Genomic DNA, 19322 nt, shown 5'->3' on the forward strand with positions numbered 1-19322 from the left:
TTTACGAATCTAACTATGATCTAACTATGAAAAGATATGAGATGAATATTCAATTTCTCAATTATAACTGTACTGCAGTCAAGCTCATATAGACATGGGAGTATTAAGAGGTTACATTACATATTTTAACACTTGTTTGTGATGGAATATGATCTTATACAACAGTGAATAATTTTGTCAGTGGGGATTTTGTCAATGTATTCACCTTCAATCTAAGGGCTGCTAATAAGTCATGTCTTTTCTGATTTACAATAGAAAAATATAAAAGGCTATGTAACTGCTATTCCTTCATTTACTAATTTAATAGATATTTACTGGGCAATGATGACACTTTAGTCATTATGCCAGAAGCAACAACTGCAACACTAAACAGAGCTGGTGCCTGCCAGGGGAACTTGCAGGACAGTGAGGCAAGAACAGAAACGTAAGTTAACACACCATAACTTTGCAGGAAGCGTCGTGTACATTTTGATAAAAGGAGTTCAGGGTGCCTTAAAAGTCTACAGTCTAGCGGGCAAGAAGCACTTACAAATAAGTAAATGGCTGAAAGGACTGAGACCAGACAGGGGTAAGTGTCCATGGAAAGACCATGAAAAAGTCATTTACGGCTGAGGTTATGTGCTGTTAGAAACACGGCAAAACCCTTTTAGTCTGTGCATGAGTTTCATCTTTCTCCTAAGAGCAATACGAAATTGTAAAGGTTTTAAGTGGGGAGGAGACACAATTACATTTACATTTCAAATCCCTCTGGCTCTCAGAGCTTTTGGATGAGAATTGGTCCGGAGGCTAAGGCAGGTTCATGGTGTTCTAGATTGGGTGATGGGGAAGTACTCAGATAAGAGGCTGAACTTGGGAGACATTTAGAAAGAAATATCAGTGGAATTTGGTGATTGAGTGAATGTGAGAGTAAAAGCCAAAGAAAATTCAAGGATGACAGACTGCAGATTTGGGGCCCTAAATCTTTATTTTAAGTTACAGATACTTTAAACTGATGGTCACTAAAAATAACCTAATTCCTTAAAAGAATTCTCTTGACTGAATTTTTTGTCCTTTTAGTCAGTAAGAACAAACTGTTTAAATCTCACATTGAACAGATTTTTCTTATTAAGTATTTCAGTATATGTTTCATCCAGTAATAGGTTATATAATGGAAAAGGTATCTTAAAGCATGATGCATTGTTCCCTTTCCTTAGATATTTTAATTTTAAAAATAAAATATAATTTTTAAAGGCTATGCTGCTGCTGCTGCTAAGTAGCTTCAGTTGTGTCCAACTCTGTGTGACCCCATAGACACAGCCCACCAGGCTCCGTGTCCCTGGGATTTTCCAGGCAAGAATACGGGAGTGGGTTGCTATTTCCTTCTCCAGTGCATGAAAGGGAAAAGTGAAAGTGAAGTCCTTCAGTCGTGTCCGACTCTTAGCAACCCCATGGACTGTAGCCTACCAGGCCCCTCCATGCATGGGATTCTCCAGGCAAGAGTACTGGAGTGGGGTGCCATTGCCTTCTCCTTTAAAGGCTATATCAAAGTTCAAACGATGTTATTTAAAAAATAGTGGATTGCATTGCTGGAGCTCAAGCTAAACAGCATAAACACTGACAAATAAAAATGAAATTTCACAAACCAATTTTTTCCTGATTGTGTCAAAATATTTTCAGCTTGTTATTTGAACAATAATTATTAATCCACTCTTTAATCTTCAAGCTTTCACACAAAGACACAACTTTTAAAAGATAAACTGGCTAATAACTAACTTATGTGTAGCGGTAACATTTTTTGTTACAATTATTAGCAGAATCTTTGCAAAATGAATCAACACTTGGATGTGCCAGGTGGCATTAGTGGTAAAGAACCAACCTGGCAATGCAGGAGATATAAGAGACACAGGTTTAATCCCTGGAGAAGGATCCTCTAGAGAAGGAAATGGCACCTCATTCCTGATCTTGCCTGGAGAATCCCATGGAGAGGGGAGCCTGGCAGGCTACAGTCCATAGGGATGCAAAGAGTTGGACTTGATTGAAGTGATTTAGCACTATGCACATACACAGTACAACCTAAAAGTTAAAAATGTTAACTGAATCTTAAGTCATTGAGTAACTAGAGAAAATTATGTTTTGGATCCTAGAGATCAGTTCAGTCACTCAGTTGTGCCCGACTCTTTGCGACCCCATGAACTGCAGCATGCAAGGACTCCCTGTCCATCACCAACTTCTGGAGCCTACCCAAACTCATGTCCATCGAGTCAGTGATGCCATTCAGCCATCTCATCCCCTGTCGTCACCTTCTCCTACTGCCCTCAATCCTTCCAAGCATCAGGGTCTTTTCCAATGACTCCACTCTTAGCATGAGGTGGCCAAAGTATTGGAGTTTCAGCTTCAACATCAGTCCTTCCAATGAACACCCAAGACTAATCTCCTTTAGGATGGACTGGTTGGATCTCCTTGCAGTCCAAGGGACTCTCAAGAGTCTTCTCCACACCACAGTTCAAAAGCATCGATTCTTCAGCGCTCAACTTTCTTCACAGTCCAACTCTCACATCCATACACGACTATTGGAAAAACCATAGCCTTGACTAGACAGATCTTTGTTGGCAAAGTAATATCTCTGCTTTTAAATATGCTATCTAGGTTGGTCATAACTTTCCTTCCAAGGAGCAAGCATCTTTTAATTTCCTGGCTGCAATCACCATCCGCAGAGATTTTGGAGCCCAAAAAAGTAAAGTCTGACACTGTTTCCACAGTTTCCCCATCTATTTCTCATGAAGTGATGGGACCAGATGCCATGTGCCATGATCTTAGTTTTCTGAATGATTGAGCTTTAAGCCAACTTTTTAACTCTCCTCTTTCACTTTCATCAAGAGGTTCTTTAGTTTTTCATCACTTTCTTCCATAAGGGTGGTGTCATCTGCATATCTGAGGTTATTGATATTCCTCCCAGCAATCTTGATTCCAGCTTGTGCTTCATCCAGCCCAGCATTTCTCATGATGTACTCTGCATATAAGTTAAATAAGCAAGGTGACAATATACAGCCCTGACGTACTCCTTTTCCTATTTGGAACCAGTCTGTTGTTCCCTGTCCAGTTCTAACTGTTGAATCCTGACCTGCATACAGGTTTCTCAAGAGGCAGGTCAGGTGGTCTGGTATTCCCATCTCTTTCAGAATTTTCCACAGTTTATTGTGAATCACACAGTCAGAGGCTATGGCATGGTCAATAAAGCAGAAGTAGATGTTTTTCTGGAACTCTCTTGCTTTTTCGATGATCCAGTGGATGTTGGCAATTTGATCTCTGGTTCCTCTGCCTTTTCTAAAACCAGCTTGAACATCTGGAAGTTCACAGTTCACGTTTTGCTGAAGCCTGGCTTGGAGAATTTTGAGCATTACTTTACTAGCATCTGAGATGATTGCAATTATGCGGTAGTTTGAGCATCTTTGGCATTGCCTTTCTTAGGGATTGGAATGAAAGCTGACCTTTTCCAGTCCTGTGGCCACTGCTGAGTTTTCCAAATTTGCTGGCATATTGAGTGCAGCACTTTCACAGCATCATCTTCTAGGATTTGAAATAGCTCAACTGGAATTCCATCACCTCCACTAGCTTTGTTCGTAGTAATGCTTCCTAAGGCCCACTTGACTTCACATTCCAGGATGTCTGGCTCTAGGTGAGTCATCACACCATTGTGATTCTCTGGGTCGTGATGATCTTTTTTGTACAGTTCTTCTGTGTATTCCTGCCACCTCTTCTTAACATCTTCTGCTTCTGTCAGGGCCATACAATGTCTGTCCTTTATTGAACCCATCTTTGCACGAAATGTTCCCTTGATATCTCTAATTTTCTTGAAGAGATCTCTAGTCTTTCCCATTCTATTGTTTTCCTCTATTTCTTTGCATTGGTTGCTGAGGAAGGGTTTCTTATCTCTCCTTGACATTCTTTGGAACTCTGCATTCAAATGGGAATATCTTTTCTTTTCTCTTCCTGCTTTTCACTTCTCTTCTTTTCACAGCTATTTGTAGGGCCTCCTCAGACAGCCACATTGTTTTTTTGCATTTCTTTTTCTTGGGTATGGTCTTGATCCCTGTCTCCTGTCACAAACTTCTGTCCATAGTTCATCAGCACTCTATCAGATCTAGTCCTTGAAATCTATTTCTCACTTCCACTGTATAATCATAAGGGATTTGATTTAGGTCATACCTGAATGGTTTAATGGTTTTCCCCACTTTCTTCAATTTAAGTCTGAATTTGGCAATAAGGAGTTCATGATCTGAGCCACAGTCGGCTGCCAGTTTTGTTTTTGCTGACTGTATAGAGCTTCCCCATCTTTAGATGCAAAGAATATAATCAATCTGATTTTGGTGTTGGCCATCTGGTGATGTCCATGTGTAGAGTCTTTTCTTGTGTTGCTGGAAGAGGGTGTTTTTTATGACCAGTGCGTTCTCTTGGCAAAACTCTATTAGCCTTTGCCCTGCTTCATTCTGTACTCCAAGGCCAAATTTACCTGTTACTCCAGGTGTTTCTTGACTTCCTACTTTTGCATTCCAGTCCCCTAAATGAACATCTTTTTTGGGTGTTAGTTCTAAAAGGTCTTGTAGGTCTTCATAGAACCGTTCAACTTCAGCTTCTTCAGCGTTAATGAAACTAGTTATAAGAGTGTTCATCTGTTAAGCATTCATCTTAAAAATTAGTCATGAACATCATTCTTTACCCATTGTCCGAGGACTCATTTTTGTTCTAACTAGACAGAGCGCCTCAGGATTAGACATGGATCCCAGTCACAATTCTATCATTATTAGCTGTGTAATCTTAGACAAGACTTAACCAGTAATTTAATCATAAAGTTCTTTATTTACAAAATGCCACGTTTTCCTCAGAGAGTCATTGTGAGGATCAATCAAGACGGTATATTTGATTCAGCTATATGTATAAATATACCAGCTCTTTTTTGGATTTCCTTCTCATTGAGTTCACCACAGAACACAAAGTACAGTTCCCTATGTTAACACAGTAGTTTCTCATTAGATATTTATTTTATAGACTAGTATCAAATGTATATATATCAATCCCAATCTCCCAATTAGTCCCATCACTCCCAGAACTTCCTCCTTTGGTATCCATACATTTGTTCTTTGTTCTCTACATCCTTGTCTCTATTTCTTTGCAAATAAGATTATCTATACCATTTTTTCTAGATTCCACACATAACCATTAATATATTTGTTTTTTTTCTTTCTGACTTACATCATTCTGTATGATAGTCTATAAATCCACCACATCTCTTCAAATGACACAGTTTTGTGCCTTTCACAGCTGAGTCATGTTTCATTGTATATAGGTACCACATCTGCTTTATCCACTCCTCTGTTGATGGATGCTTAGGTTGCTTCCATGTAGTGGCTATTGTAAATAGTGCTGCAATGAAGGGCACATGTATCTTTTTGAATTATGATTTTCCATGGGTATATGCCCCAAAGCAGGATTGTTCAGTTATATAGAACTTAGTTTTTTAAGGAACTTCCATTGTGGCCATGTTAATTTACATTCCCATCAACAGTGAAGAGGGCTCCCTTTCTCCACACCCATTTCAGCATTTATTGCTCACAGATTTTTTTGGTGGTGATCATTCTAACTGGTCCCATCAATCATGGCATATAGATGGGGAAACAGTGGAAACAGTGACAGACTATTTTTGGGCTCCAAAATCACTGCAGATGGTGACTGCAGCCATGACGTTAAAAGACGCTTGCTCTTTGGAAGAAAAGTTATGACCAACCTAGACAGCATATTAAAAAGCAGAGACATTACTTTGCCAACAAAGGTTCATCTAGTCAAAGCTATGGTTTTTCCAGTAGTCACATACGGATGTGAGAGTTGGACTATAAACAAAGCTGAGCGCCTAAGAATTGATGCTTTTGAATTGTGGTGTTGGAGAAGACTCTTGAGAGTCACTTTGACTGCAAGGAGATCCAACCAGTCCATCTTAAAGGAAATCAGGTCTGAATATTCATTGGAAGGACTGATGCTGAAGCTGAAACTCCAACACTTTGGACACCTGATGCTAAGAACTGACTTATTGGAAAAGACCCTAATGCTGGGAAAGGTTGAAGGCAGGAGGGGAAGGGGATGACAGAGGATGAGATGGTTGGATGGCATCACTGACTCAATGGACATGAGTTTGAGTAAACTCTGGGAGTTGGTGATGGACAGGGAGGCTTGGTGTGCTGCAGTTCATGGGGCTGCAAAGAGTCGGACAAGACTGAGCAACTGAACTGACTCTAACTAGTGTGAGGTGATACCTCATTGTAGTTTTGATCTGTGTTGCTCTAATAATTAGTGATGTTGAGCATCTTTTCATGTGTTTGCTGGCCATATGTATGTCTTCTTTGCAGAAATGTCTAATTATGCCTTCCTCCTATTTTTCCAATTGGGTTATTTTGTTTTTTATATTGAGTTGCCTTTCACAATTTTCTTTTCTTTTCTTGAGTTCTAATTTCATAGCATTGTGGTCAGAAAAGATGCTTGATATGATGTCAATTTTCTTAAATTCACTGAGGCTTGATTTGTGACCCAAGATGTGATTTATCCTGCAGAATGGTTTCTGTGCACTTGAGAAGAAAGTGTATTCTGCTGTTTTAAGATGGAATATCTATAATATAATAATATCAATATTATATATCCTATAATATCAATTGAGTCTACATGGTATATCATGTAGGTATCATTTAAGGCTTGTATTTCCTTATTAATTTTCTGTCTGGAATGATCTATTCATAATAGGAGTGTTAAAGTCCCTCGCTATTATTGTGTTACTGTGATTTCCCCTTTTATGGCTATTAGCATTTGTATCCAGAGAAGGCAATGGCACCCCACTCCATTACTCTTGCCTGGAAAATCCCATGGACAGAGGAGCCCAGTAGGCTGCAGTCCATGGGGTCCCTAAGAGTTGGACATGACTGAGCGACTTCACTTTCACTTTTCACTTTCATGCACTGGAGAAGGAAATGGCAACCCACTCCAGTATTCTTGCCTGGAGAATCCCAGGGACGGCGGAGCCTGGTGGGCTGCTGTCTATGGGGTCGCACAGAGTCAAACACGACTGAAGCGACTTAGCAGAAGCAGCATTTGTATCTGAGATGGTCCTCAATTATTTTCATTTTTTTATCTTTACTCTGCCCCATGGCAGTTATTCCCATCATTCTATTTTCCAGCTCACTTATCTGTTCTTCTACTGCAGCTTTTCTGCTATTGATTCCTTCTAGTGTATTTTTCATTTCAATTATTGTGTTGTTCATCACTGATAGTTTGCTCTTCAATTCTTCTAGGTCTTTGTTAAACATTTTTATTTTTCAGTTCATGCCTCCATTCAATTTCTGAAATCTTGGATCATCTTTACTCTCACAACTCTGAACTTTATTTCAGGTAGATTGCCTATTTCCTCTTCATTTATTTGGTCTTCTGTGTTTTTTACCTTGCTTCTTTATCTGCAACATATTTCTCTATTATCTCATTTTGTCTGACTTACTACGTTTACGGTTTCCTTTCTGCAAGCTGCAGGTCATAGTTCCTCTTGATTCTGTTGTCTGCCCCCCAGTGAGTGAGGTTGGTCCAGGGGATTAAATAGGCTTCCTTGCAGGAGACACACCTGCCTGCACTCTGGCAGGTGAAGCTGATGTGCAGGGTCACATGAGGTGTCTGGCACTGGAGCCTTCAGGCAGTTGTGTGGAGCTGGGTCTTGGTTTTAAGGTGGATACCTCCAGAAGAGCAGACTCAGATTAATATTCCTTGGGCCAAGTCATTATCTGCTGGTCCAGCATCCTGGACTCAGTACTTCAACCCCAGAGGCCCTACCCTGACTCCTGGCTGGGGAATGAAGAGCTCACAAGTCACACAGCATGGCCAGAGAAAATGAAAAAAAGGTGGTGGTGGGGGACAAACAGACAAAATACAAGAAAGTAGTAAAACAGAAACAAATAGCAACAATACACCCTAAAAAAGTAAGAAAGAAGACAAACTAAATCCAAGACAAATGATAAAAGTAAGACCAAACAGAAACATGAGGAAAGAAAAGTAAAAAAAAAAAAAGAAGTCAAAAATAAAAACAATCAGTAAGAACTAGACTAACAAAAATAAAAAATAAAACAGAAACAGAAAGCAAACTAAAAAGAAAAAGAAAAAATAGTTTATGATATGTTACTTACAGTATGTTAGATAAATAAAAGTAGAAGAAAATTGGAAGAAAATTGGAAGTGAAGGAAGATAGAAAGTATGCATTTGAAGGTGGTGTGTGCAGTTTTATACAGGACAGCCTGGAAAGGCCTCAGTAGGAAGAATAATATTTAACTAAAAATCTGAAGGAGATAAGGATATGTTCTCAAAATTAATTGCACAAATTTATTTCCCTCTATAGGCTAAGATCTTCAGGGTTAAGGACTGTACTTAATCATTTTTTATGCCAGCATCTAGAACAGGAGTTTCTATGTAGAAGGAACTTAGCAAGTATACTTAGAAAGAAAAATCTCAGGTATCATAAAAATCAATTGTCTTTCAACTACACGTGGCTCTTTATTTCAGAATATTATTGAGGTTGAATATAATGCTGACTTAAATCGGCAGCATACCTAAATCTTCCTACACTCTCATTGTTTAATTATTGAATTTAATAGGGGTATGATTTTCCAAACGTTACATCATAGGGGTATGATGTTTCCAATTCAGAGGTCAGATGAAGAAATCTAAATCCTAAGAAAGTTGCGGGACAAGTCATAGGCCACTCACAGTGTGAACTGATGGATCCTCTAAATCTATATCTTCACAACACAAAAAGCATGAAGCCCTAAGTGAATATACTTGATCAGTTTCTATCTATCCTACTTCTGATCTTGTTCCAGGTCTTAAGCTTATTTAAGTATCCCACAGTATGATTAACATAATCATTGATAAGAGTCTGAGCAGTTTCACATAGAGCTAGGTAACTTATACCTGCGGTGACAGACTAAGTTTTAGTTGTTTTTGCCATCAAACACCTGTCTGCATAATACTTCATGTCTTAGTAAATCACTGTACAAAAAGAACTCCCTGAGAGTCAAAAGGAACCTACACAAAAGCAAGTTTCACTTTGGACTTAAAATAAAACAGCAGACACCGAACTAGCATGACTGACTAAGTCTGGGAGGATGAAATGGCCCATTTCTTGGTGCAAAATGGGAATAGCATATATGGCTGAGACCATATTAGGGACAAAATTACTACTACTTATGTGCTGTTACAAACTGCAGATAAAAGACAATTACATGTATTATACTCATCTAGTTTTCATTATAAGGACTAAATGATTTAAGATTACAGGAAAGCTAAACTGAATAAAGAGTGCAGGACAGATACATTAATGAAAAATTTACTTTTTGTTGCTCACTGTTAAAAACCTTTCAGAGACTCATCACAGACTAAGAACTAACTCTGGTTTGTCCTTTTGGATAATGTACTTGTGAGTGCATTGATTATTGGTTCTAAAGATACCAGTACTAGCATTATTAGTCCTTTGGTGATTCTCCATTACCACCAGGAAAAAGTCCAAACTCCTCAGAATGAGACACAAAGGTCTCTGTGGTCTGGGTCTTCTGTCCCTCTCCACACATTCCACACCCTCCCATTCACAGTTCCTTGCAGTTTCCCAAACATGCCATGCTTTCAACACCTACTCTACCTTCTTTACAATGTATTCCTTTTTTTTGCACAATTATGCTCTCCCTCACCTGGGCAAATTCCTTTAAAATAGTCACCTTCGTCTGGAAGCCTTCCTTGAATCCCAAGGGACATGCCTCCTGAATTATTAATAAATAGCACTTCTTCCTCTTCTAAATTCTATTTCTGCTGAGCTTATCGCATTGCATTAAAAAAAAAAAAATCACCGGACTAAAACTTCTGAGGAAAGTGTCTTATTCATGTTTAAAAAAAAACAAAAACACTGAGTTGAATACGTGAATATAAAACAAAAATAACAGAAACTACCAAGTATTGAATGTTTAATAATTGTACAGTATTCTTCCTCAGGAAACTGAGGGCACAGGTGAATTTATATAACTTGTCCAAAATTACAAACCTAGTAAGTGACAAAGACAGGATCTGAACCCAAGCACTCTGATTTCAAAGTTCACGCTCTTCACAACTAACCTATAGATACTTCTTGAATATATGTGTATATGTATGTGTTTTTAAGTAAATTAACAAGTAGGCATATTTCTCAGTATATACTACATATATGTACTCATGCATCTACATAAAACACTGCTGACTTTTAACAATAAACTCTAAACAGCAAAACTAAGTTACATCCATGAATTAGAAGTTTTTAGAAAAGGCCATCAGATATCCTAGAATTTGTCTTCTTTTCCATCAATATATTATAGATTTTATGTATCAAGCTCTGTGTTGAGAAGATATATTTATCATCATGATGAATGACACACGTATCACTACCATAAAACTTGGTAAAATTTAAAATTTATGCATAAGGTCTACAATATTAGGTTTGCACAATAATTTGCTTATGACAATTACCTGAATATGTGTTTTATTTAGAAGAACAAAAATACATGCTTATACATATATTAACCTAATTTTTTCAGTAATATTATTTTACATTCTGAAAAGTTTTCTTTAATTCAATATTTTCCAATGGTTTCAAATTTTACTGCACAACAGAAACCCTTGAGGAGCTTATAAAAAAAAAAATAATAAAAACCTGATGGTTGGACCACTAACACCCTCTACCTGCCCCTAGCAAGATGTTCTGATACCTAAGCATTAGGATGTTTTAAAGTCTTCCAGATAATTTCAATACGCAACAATGTTTGGGAACTTAAATTCTACTGAGCTTTACCTGAGTTTGCTCTAAATTTTTGGGCTTCCCAGATGGCGCCAGTGGTAAAGTAGTGAAAGTCACTCAGTTTGTGTCTGACTCTTTGCAACCCCATGGACTATACAGTCCATGGAATTCTCTAGGCCAGAATACTGGAGGCCTTTCCCTTCTCCAGGGGATCTTCCCAACCAGGGACTGAACCCAGGAGGATTCTTTACCAGCTGAGCCACAAGGGAAGCCCTGGCAAAGAACCTGCCTGCAAATGCAGGTGACATAAGAGACAAGGGTTCAATCCCTGGGTCCAGAAGATCCCACGAAGGAGGGCATGGCAATCCACCACAGTATTCTTGCCTGGAGAATCCCCTTGGACAGAGAAGCCTAGCAGGCCACAGTCCATAGTGTCACAAAGAGTTGGACACAACTGAAGCAACTGAGTATGCATGAATGCACTCTAAAATTTTACTGGAATTTCTTCCATACCTCATTTAAACACAACTGTGACAAATGAAATCACTTTAAATGATTTTCAACACAACAATGCCAAAACTCATATTGTACTTTGTGGTAACCAAATTTACTACTCGGCTACTGCATGCTTCACCATAATTCCTTTCATTTTGCCAAATTCTCTTTATAGATATTAATAATAAAAATCACTTTTTTGCTAAATTAACTCTTCAAGGATATAGTTAAATTTACTATCTAGTCACCAAATTTAATTAGGCAAAATTATCTTTCATTTTCATAAAGTGTCAATTTCCATATGCTTGAAATGGAAAAACATGTAGCTTGGACAAGCAACAGGTAACTGAGAAGAAGTTAAAATAAGGGTAAAATACATGGAAACACAAATGTTTCAAGACAGCATCATACTATACACTCCCTTCTCTAATATACCTGTCCATCCTAATCTGTTTATAATCTTAAGTGTTGCCTCAAATTAAAAATTACAAGTAAGCCAATACTAATGTTTATGTTCATGTGGATATATTGTCTTGCAAAAGCCAACTCTCTACCTCTTAAATATGAATATATTAACATTTATAGCTATATCTATATCAATATTATATATCTAGTAGTCATTAAGATGGTGCACTAATTCTTGATTCTCTCTTCTCTAAGAATCAAAGTAGAACTGCTTTTCTTCATTTGACTTAATTTGACCAAAAATGTGTCAGTATCAGGTGCCACTCCTAAAGCAGAAGTTTCGAGACCCAGCAGAGCTTCAACATGTTCTCTTTTCCTTCTGGCATAAAAACTGACAAAGTTCTAGATAGTTCCTGCTCTACCTGCCTAGGTCACAAGGTAAGGATAATGACAACATGAGGCACAGCACCCAGTTTTTTTTCACTGTACTTTTAACATGAGCGAGAAATAAATCTGATGTTTCAAAGTCCTCAAGATTTGCTGGTTATTTCTTACTGTGGTATAATTTAGCCTATCCTTAATGAAATACTACATTTAGATATAATTGTGTTTTTAAATAAGTATGTCTATTTCAGAAAAGAAAAAAAAAATCACTTTTATAATTGAATGTGTTAGAGTAAGAACTGGCAGCTCTCTACTTTAGGTACAATATATAAATACATTCAAGGTAAAACAGTGATGACTAATCTATAAAGCATGATGACCAAAGAGTTTTGCTTATCACACAGTCACACAGAGAATTCATTAAGAATTTTTGCTATTAAATTTGTAGGACGAGTTGCTGGATCCACTGCGCTGACACCATGAGTCACATTCATCAGTCTCCAACATGATGATAAATCACTGAATGATACAACAAAAATGTTGATCATTATGGCTCAGTAACAAATGTACAAATAAGTCTGTGCTCTCACAAGACATCACGCCAGACACAAATTTCATAGTGGAATGATTATTCAGACTCAGAATCGCAGCACTCTAAAGTCTAAATTCATGTGTTCTAGTTACTGACATAAACATTGAAATAAACCCTGTCTTCATCTACAGAAAACAACAAATCTGAAATAGTTTGTTAGATACTTAAGAAACCTCCTGGACTAGTTAATTATAACATCTGAAAGAAATAACTGTGTTTCTATTTGATTTTCTGGATTTTCAACTATTGAATGCTGTACTGTGCTGTGTTTAGTCACTCAGTCATGACCGACACTTTGTGACTCCATGGACCATAGCCCACCAGGCTCCTCTGTCCGTGGGGATTCTCCAGCAAGAATACTGGAGTGGGTTGCCATGTCCTCCTCCAGGGGAATCTTCCCAACCCAGGGATTCAAACCCAGGCCTCCCACATTGCAGGCAGTCTTTAACGTCTGAGCATCAGGAAAGCCCCAGGTATTGAATAGGCTTGTATAATTATAAAAGAAGCAAGACATTTTACACAGCCATACAATATAATTACTAAAAGATTACATTACAAATGATTTTTATTAAGAAACTATATGACAAGAATCACTGCGATTGATTGTAAAAACTGTGTAATATATTCATTGATGCATTGGTTAGTGTTAAAGTGGGGGTCAGGGTTAGAAAGTCAAGAATAATAGTAAACACACTCTAGTGCACAACATACATGAAATTTCACAGTGTTTGTGAATAATCACAAATGGGGAAAATGTTTTATTTTTTAAGAAACTATCATTGAGAAGGTAAATTTAAATTAAGAAAATATGGAACCCACATATGGATTTCTTCTCAGGAAATTCTATTTTTATTTTCTCATTTGTTTTACATTGAAAAATCCTGAAATGCATTTAATGTTTGTTTTAAATTATGTAAAGGTCTATCTACAACACAAACTGCATGTGTGGTCTCACTAAATAATATTCTCCTCTCTTTTTTTTTTCATCTAAGTCTAAGAATGTGTGTGAGCATGTGTGTTAGTCACTCAGTTGTGTCTGACTCTTTGCAACGCCATGGACTGTAGCCTGCCAGGCTTCTCTGTCCATGGAATTCTCCAGGCAAGAATACTAGAGTAGGCAGCCATTCCTTCTCCAGTGGATATTCCCAACCCAGGAATCAAAACTGGATCTCCTGCACTGCAGGCAGATTCTTTACCATCTCAGCCACCTGGGAAGCCCCAAGTCTACAAGTAATGTAAGGCAAGAATTCTGCTTTTTTTTTTGAATAATAAAAGTGGTATATATATATAAGCCAAAAAATGAAAGTGAAATTTAGTGTAAATATGTACTACTAGCAGTTACATTATCTCCCAAATCATAGTTATTATTTGGTGCAAAAATAATTGCAGTTTTGCATTGTTCAACTTTGCCATTTGATACTGGAATACATACTTAAATAATATACATCATTTTAATGCATACTTCTTGCTTTATATTTTTTTGCTAATGATTTATTACTTGTTTATTTTAGACTACAGAAATGATGTTAGACAAAAAGCAAATCTGAGCATTTTTTTTCTATTTCAGTTCAAAATGGGTGTAAAGGAGCAAAGACAACTCACAACATCAACAACACATTTGGCCCAGGAACTGCTAATGAATGTACAGTGCAGTGGTAGTTCAAGAAGTTTTGCAAAGGACACAAGAGCCTTGAAGATGAGGAGTATAGTGGCCAGCCATCAGAAGTTGACAATGACTAATTGAGAGGATTATCAAAACTGATCCTCTTACAACTACATGAGAAGTTGCTGAAGAATTCAGTGTCGACCATTTTATGGTTGTGCAACATGTGAAGCAATTTGAAAGAGTGAAAAAGCTCGATAAGTCGATGCCTCATGCGCTGACTAAAAATCAAAAGAATTGTTGTCTTGAAGTGTTGCTGACACTGTCTTGAAGTGTCATCTTTCCTTTTTGTATGCAACAACAAAGAACCATTTCTCAATTGGATTGTGACATGTGATGCAAAATGGATTTTATATGACAACCAGTGATGACCAGCTCAGTGGCTGGATGGCGAAGAAGCTCCAAAGCACTTCCCAAAAACAAACTTGCACACAAAAAATGTCATGGTCACCGTTTGGTGGTCTGCTGCCCATCTGATCCACTAGAGCTTTCTGGATCCCAGTGAAACCATTACAGCTGACAAGCATGCTCAGCAAATTGATGAGATGCACTGAAAACTGCAACACCCGTAGCCGGTACTGGTCAACAGAAAAGGCCCAATTCTTCTCCACGACAACGCCCAACCATACTAGGCACAATCAACACTTCCAAAGTGGAATGGACTGGGCTACAAATTTTGCCTCATCCACCATATTCACCTGACCTCTCACCAACCAACTACCACTTCCAAGCATCTCGATAACTTCTTGAAGAGAAAATGCTTCCACAACCAGCAGAAGGCAGAAAATGCTTTCCAAGAGTTCCTCGAATTCTGAAGCACAGATTTTTATGCTATAAAAATAAATGAACTTATTTCTCACTGGCAAAAATGTGTTGACTGAAATGGTTCTTATTTTGAATAATAAAGATATGTTTAACCTTAGCTATAATGATTTAAAATTCACAGTCCAAAATCACAAGTACTTTTTTGTCAAACTAATATTTTATTTAAGATTACGACACTTACACTGTTCTTATATTGACTGCATTATGTGTTTATAGCATGTACACAAATATGCACATCTATTCTTAAAGTCATACATTCACAAGATAATTTATTATTGAGTAATTGTTAGCCTCAAAATAATGAAGCACAGATGCATTCTCTGATAATCAACATTTTTTTTAATCGACATTTTAAGTACTAGGTTTGGTGAATGTTTTACAATGCTATTGACCAAATTTGCATTAAAACAAATTATAACATTTCAGTCTTAAAAGTTGTAATATAAAAGAGCAATTTTAAGTAAAATGATTTAAACTATTTTTTAAAACCTCTTGGTTTTTAAGGTAAAATAAACACAACTAAAGTTATTTAATATTTGAAATAATACATTATCTAAATAGCTAGAACTCAGACAAAATAATAATTATTTATATTTTAACATTAAGTTAATAGATTAAGATATAAACAAAAGTTTTTAAATTTATTCCTATTCCATTCGTTTCAAAGTTACATCTTTCAGTGGCAGGACCAATAAACTTTGATTAACAGTAGTATTTAAATGGTGCCCCTTACCAAATTCAATTATATCACCTTTAGAGTATAACTTTGTTCTATAAGGAGGATTCTGACAAACTTTAGAGATATCTAAGAGGGAAATTTGTGAAACCAAAAATTAGAAACACATATTGGCATATATGGGGCTTCCCTCATAGCTTAGTTGGTAAAGAATCTGCCTACAATGCAGGAGACCTGGGTTCGATTCCTGGGTCAGAAAGATCACCTGGAGAAGGAAATAGCTACTCATTCCAGTATACTTGCCTGGAGAATCCCATGGACAGAGGTGCCTGGCGGGCTCAAGAGTCGGACACGACTTAGTGACCAAACCACTAACATTGGCACATATAAAGATATTACATCAAAATACTCAATGAACAAAAAGATTGTAATGTACAAAAGATTATAAACAATGTACAAAAAGATTACTACTGTAATACCTATTTTGATAAATAAGCCTTGGAAATGATGGCCTCTCTCTTTTTCAGGCTCATGCTCTTATCCTTTCTCTCTCATCTTGCTAATGCCAATTTCTAAAGTCTTCAGCTTTGGATCAAAGAGAGGGGAATAGAAAAGTTCTTTCTTGATTGGTGAGGAGCTAGTGTTGGAGTGCTCACAACTTACCAATTATTTGCAGTGATTCTTTGCTCTTAAGTACTTTCATAAGCTCAACAAGGTAGAAATATTTCCTTTTTTCCCCTACCACTTTAGTTTGGATTTTCTTACCTAAAGTTCCCCCAACAAGGATGAATTCCAGAAAAACATCTGCTTCTGCTTCATTGACTATGCTAAAGCCTTTGACTGGATCACAACAAACTGTAGAAAAATCTTAAAGAGATGGGAATACCAGACCACCTTACCTACCTCCTGAGAAATCTGTATGCAGGTCAAGAAGCAACAGTTAGAACTGGACATGGAACAACAGGCTGGTTCAAAATAGGGAAAAGAGTACGTCAAGGCTGTATATTGTCACCCTGCTTATTTAACCTATGTACAGAGTACATCATGCAAAATACAAGGCTGAATGAAGCTCCGTGTGGACTCAAGACTGCTGAGAGAAATATCAGTAACCTCAGATATGCAGATGACATCATCCTACTGGTAGAAGCCAAAGAGGAACTAAAGAGCCTCTTGATGAAGGTGAAAGAAGAGAGTGAAAAACTTGGCCTAAAACTCAACATTCAAATACAAAGATCATGGCAGCTGGTCCCATCACTTCAAGGCAAATAGCTGGGCATGGAACATGGAACAGTGACAGACTTTATTTTCTTGGGCTCCAAAATCACTGTGGAGGGTGACAGAAGCCATGAGATTAAAAGATGATCGCTCCTTGGAAGAAAAGCTATGACAAACCTAGACAGTATATTACAAGGCAGAGATATCACTTTGACGACAAAGTTCTGTACAGTCAAAGTTATGATTTTACAGTAGTCACATACAGATGTGACAATCGGACCATAAGAATTGATGCTTTCGAACCGGGGAAGGGAACTCTGAGAGTCCCTCAGACAACAAGGAGATGAAACCAGTCAATCCTAAAGGATATCAACCATGAATATTCATTGGAAAGACTGATGCTGAAGCTGAAGCTCCAATACTTTGGCCACCTTCTGTGTGTTTGTTAGTCACTCAGTCGTGTCCAACTCTGTGACCCCATAGACTGTAGCCCACCAGGCTCCTCTGTGCATGGAATTCTCCAGGCAAGAATACTGGGTTGTGTTGCCATTTTCTTCTCCAGGGGATCTTCCTGACCCAGGAATTGAATCCAGGTCTCCTGCACTGCACACAAGTGCTTTACTGTCTGAGCCACCAGGGAAGCCCGTGATGCAAAGATCTTGATGGCTAGCCACCTGATGTGAAGAGCCAGCTCATTGGAAAAGACTCTGATGCTGGTAAAGACTGAGGGTAGGAGGACAAGGGGGCGACAAAGGATGAGATAGTTGGATGGCATCATTGACTCAATGGACATGAGTTAGAGCAAAGTCCGAGAGAGAGTAAAGGGAAGGGACACAGACAGGGAAGCCTGGCGTGCTGCAATCCATGGGATTGCAAACAGTCAGACACGACTGAATAACAACCTAAAGTTCCCCTGACAAGGATAAATGCAACATTCTTACTCACTAATTATCCTGCAGTATCTGCAGCTTCTAGACTAAAATGATGCCACACAAGCTCTTTCCCATAAGTCCTCACCTGGTCCATGGGAAAGACTTTCATTTTTTTTTTTACTTCAGATCTACTATAAAGTCCAACACAATTATGTCTTGGTCTCTCTGAAGTTAAGGTAATTATTCAGCCTTTCTCTCACATACCTGGTCCTCCATATCATTCAAACTGATAAACCAAATCTTTGGTTTGCTTAAAAGCACACGCATAGAGAGATTTCTGCACACACTCATGCCACTTTGGAGGATGTGGGAATAGAAATCACAGTACACAAGAAACTCTATTTGTAAATCTTCAAATTCCTCATTAATTTTGGTAAAGTGTTTAAGAATCTCAATACTAGTTTTTCCATTTATTTCTTTTTTCAAATCAATCATGATAATCTTATAATTTGGAATGCTGTTCCTCTTGTCTTCAGGTCTCAGCTAATACTTCCATTCCATTCCACACACATTCCATTCCAAATGTATTCAATTACATAGATCATACAAAATGAGGAAACTTTCATTTTACAAAACAGCTTAAAATGCATTTCTCAACCATGCTACTGCATTTTAAAAACAGATCATAAAATTTTCAGCCCATTATTGCCAAGTTTTGCAATCTATATCAGCCTGATGAACAGGATAATTCCTTCTTCACTACTTTGTGATATTTATGTACAGACTGAAGCAAATGGTATTTTTAGAGTGTTTAAAGGAGGCAAAGTCCTTGCACACTTAGCCACTCATTTACTCATGATTCCAAATAAGTGGAAGAGTTAAATACACACACACACACATCTGACCATATCATTAAAAATAACTCATAATATTAAACAGTCTCCACTGTTATATCCCCTTAACTCAACTGGATAAGCCATTTTTACTTAAGTTTAATTTAATTATGAATATCATAGTTAACAGTGATTGGAAGAAATACAGCTGTAAAGCAGGCATATGGTTTGTACACCTTGTCTGATCTTATGCTTGCTAATGGAAAGGATCTACTCAATTTTAAAATCCAGTAACACAAACAATATGGAGGCAGCACAGTGTAACAGAAAGAGTCCTGTGTTTGAAATGACTATCTAGTCCAGGCCTCTATTCCTATTTTTCATATTATTTAGACTGTCTAATAGATATTACCAAATTATTTTACTAAGAACTTACTTATATAAGTATGCACACATGTGTGCATTCATAAACACACAAAACTTCACTTATCTTCTGCTGATAAAACATTATCTACAGTGATTCTGTTTCAGAAAAAAAAAGTCTTTAAA

The 19322-nt window shown here is 37.5% G+C and overlaps 1 protein-coding gene and 1 long non-coding RNA gene across 3 annotated transcripts in view; both read right to left on the reverse strand.

Annotated features, from left to right (window-relative positions):
• Window positions 1-19322, reverse strand: part of ERBB4 (erb-b2 receptor tyrosine kinase 4) — a 1244626-nt gene that overhangs the window by 1091110 nt on the left and 134194 nt on the right. The gene's annotated exons all lie outside the window — the stretch shown is intronic.
• LOC145542959 (uncharacterized) lies at window positions 5205-9960 on the reverse strand. Its single transcript, XR_014080312.1, has 2 exons — window positions 7284-9960; window positions 5205-6143 (listed from the first exon to the last, which is right to left on the reverse strand). It is a non-coding gene; the product is annotated as an uncharacterized LOC145542959 (long non-coding RNA).

This window comes from Giraffa tippelskirchi, chromosome 3, assembly GCF_054371585.1.
Source record: "Giraffa tippelskirchi isolate mGirTip1 chromosome 3, T2T-mGirTip1v1.2.pri, whole genome shotgun sequence".
Taxonomy (NCBI): Eukaryota; Metazoa; Chordata; class Mammalia; order Artiodactyla; family Giraffidae; genus Giraffa; species Giraffa tippelskirchi.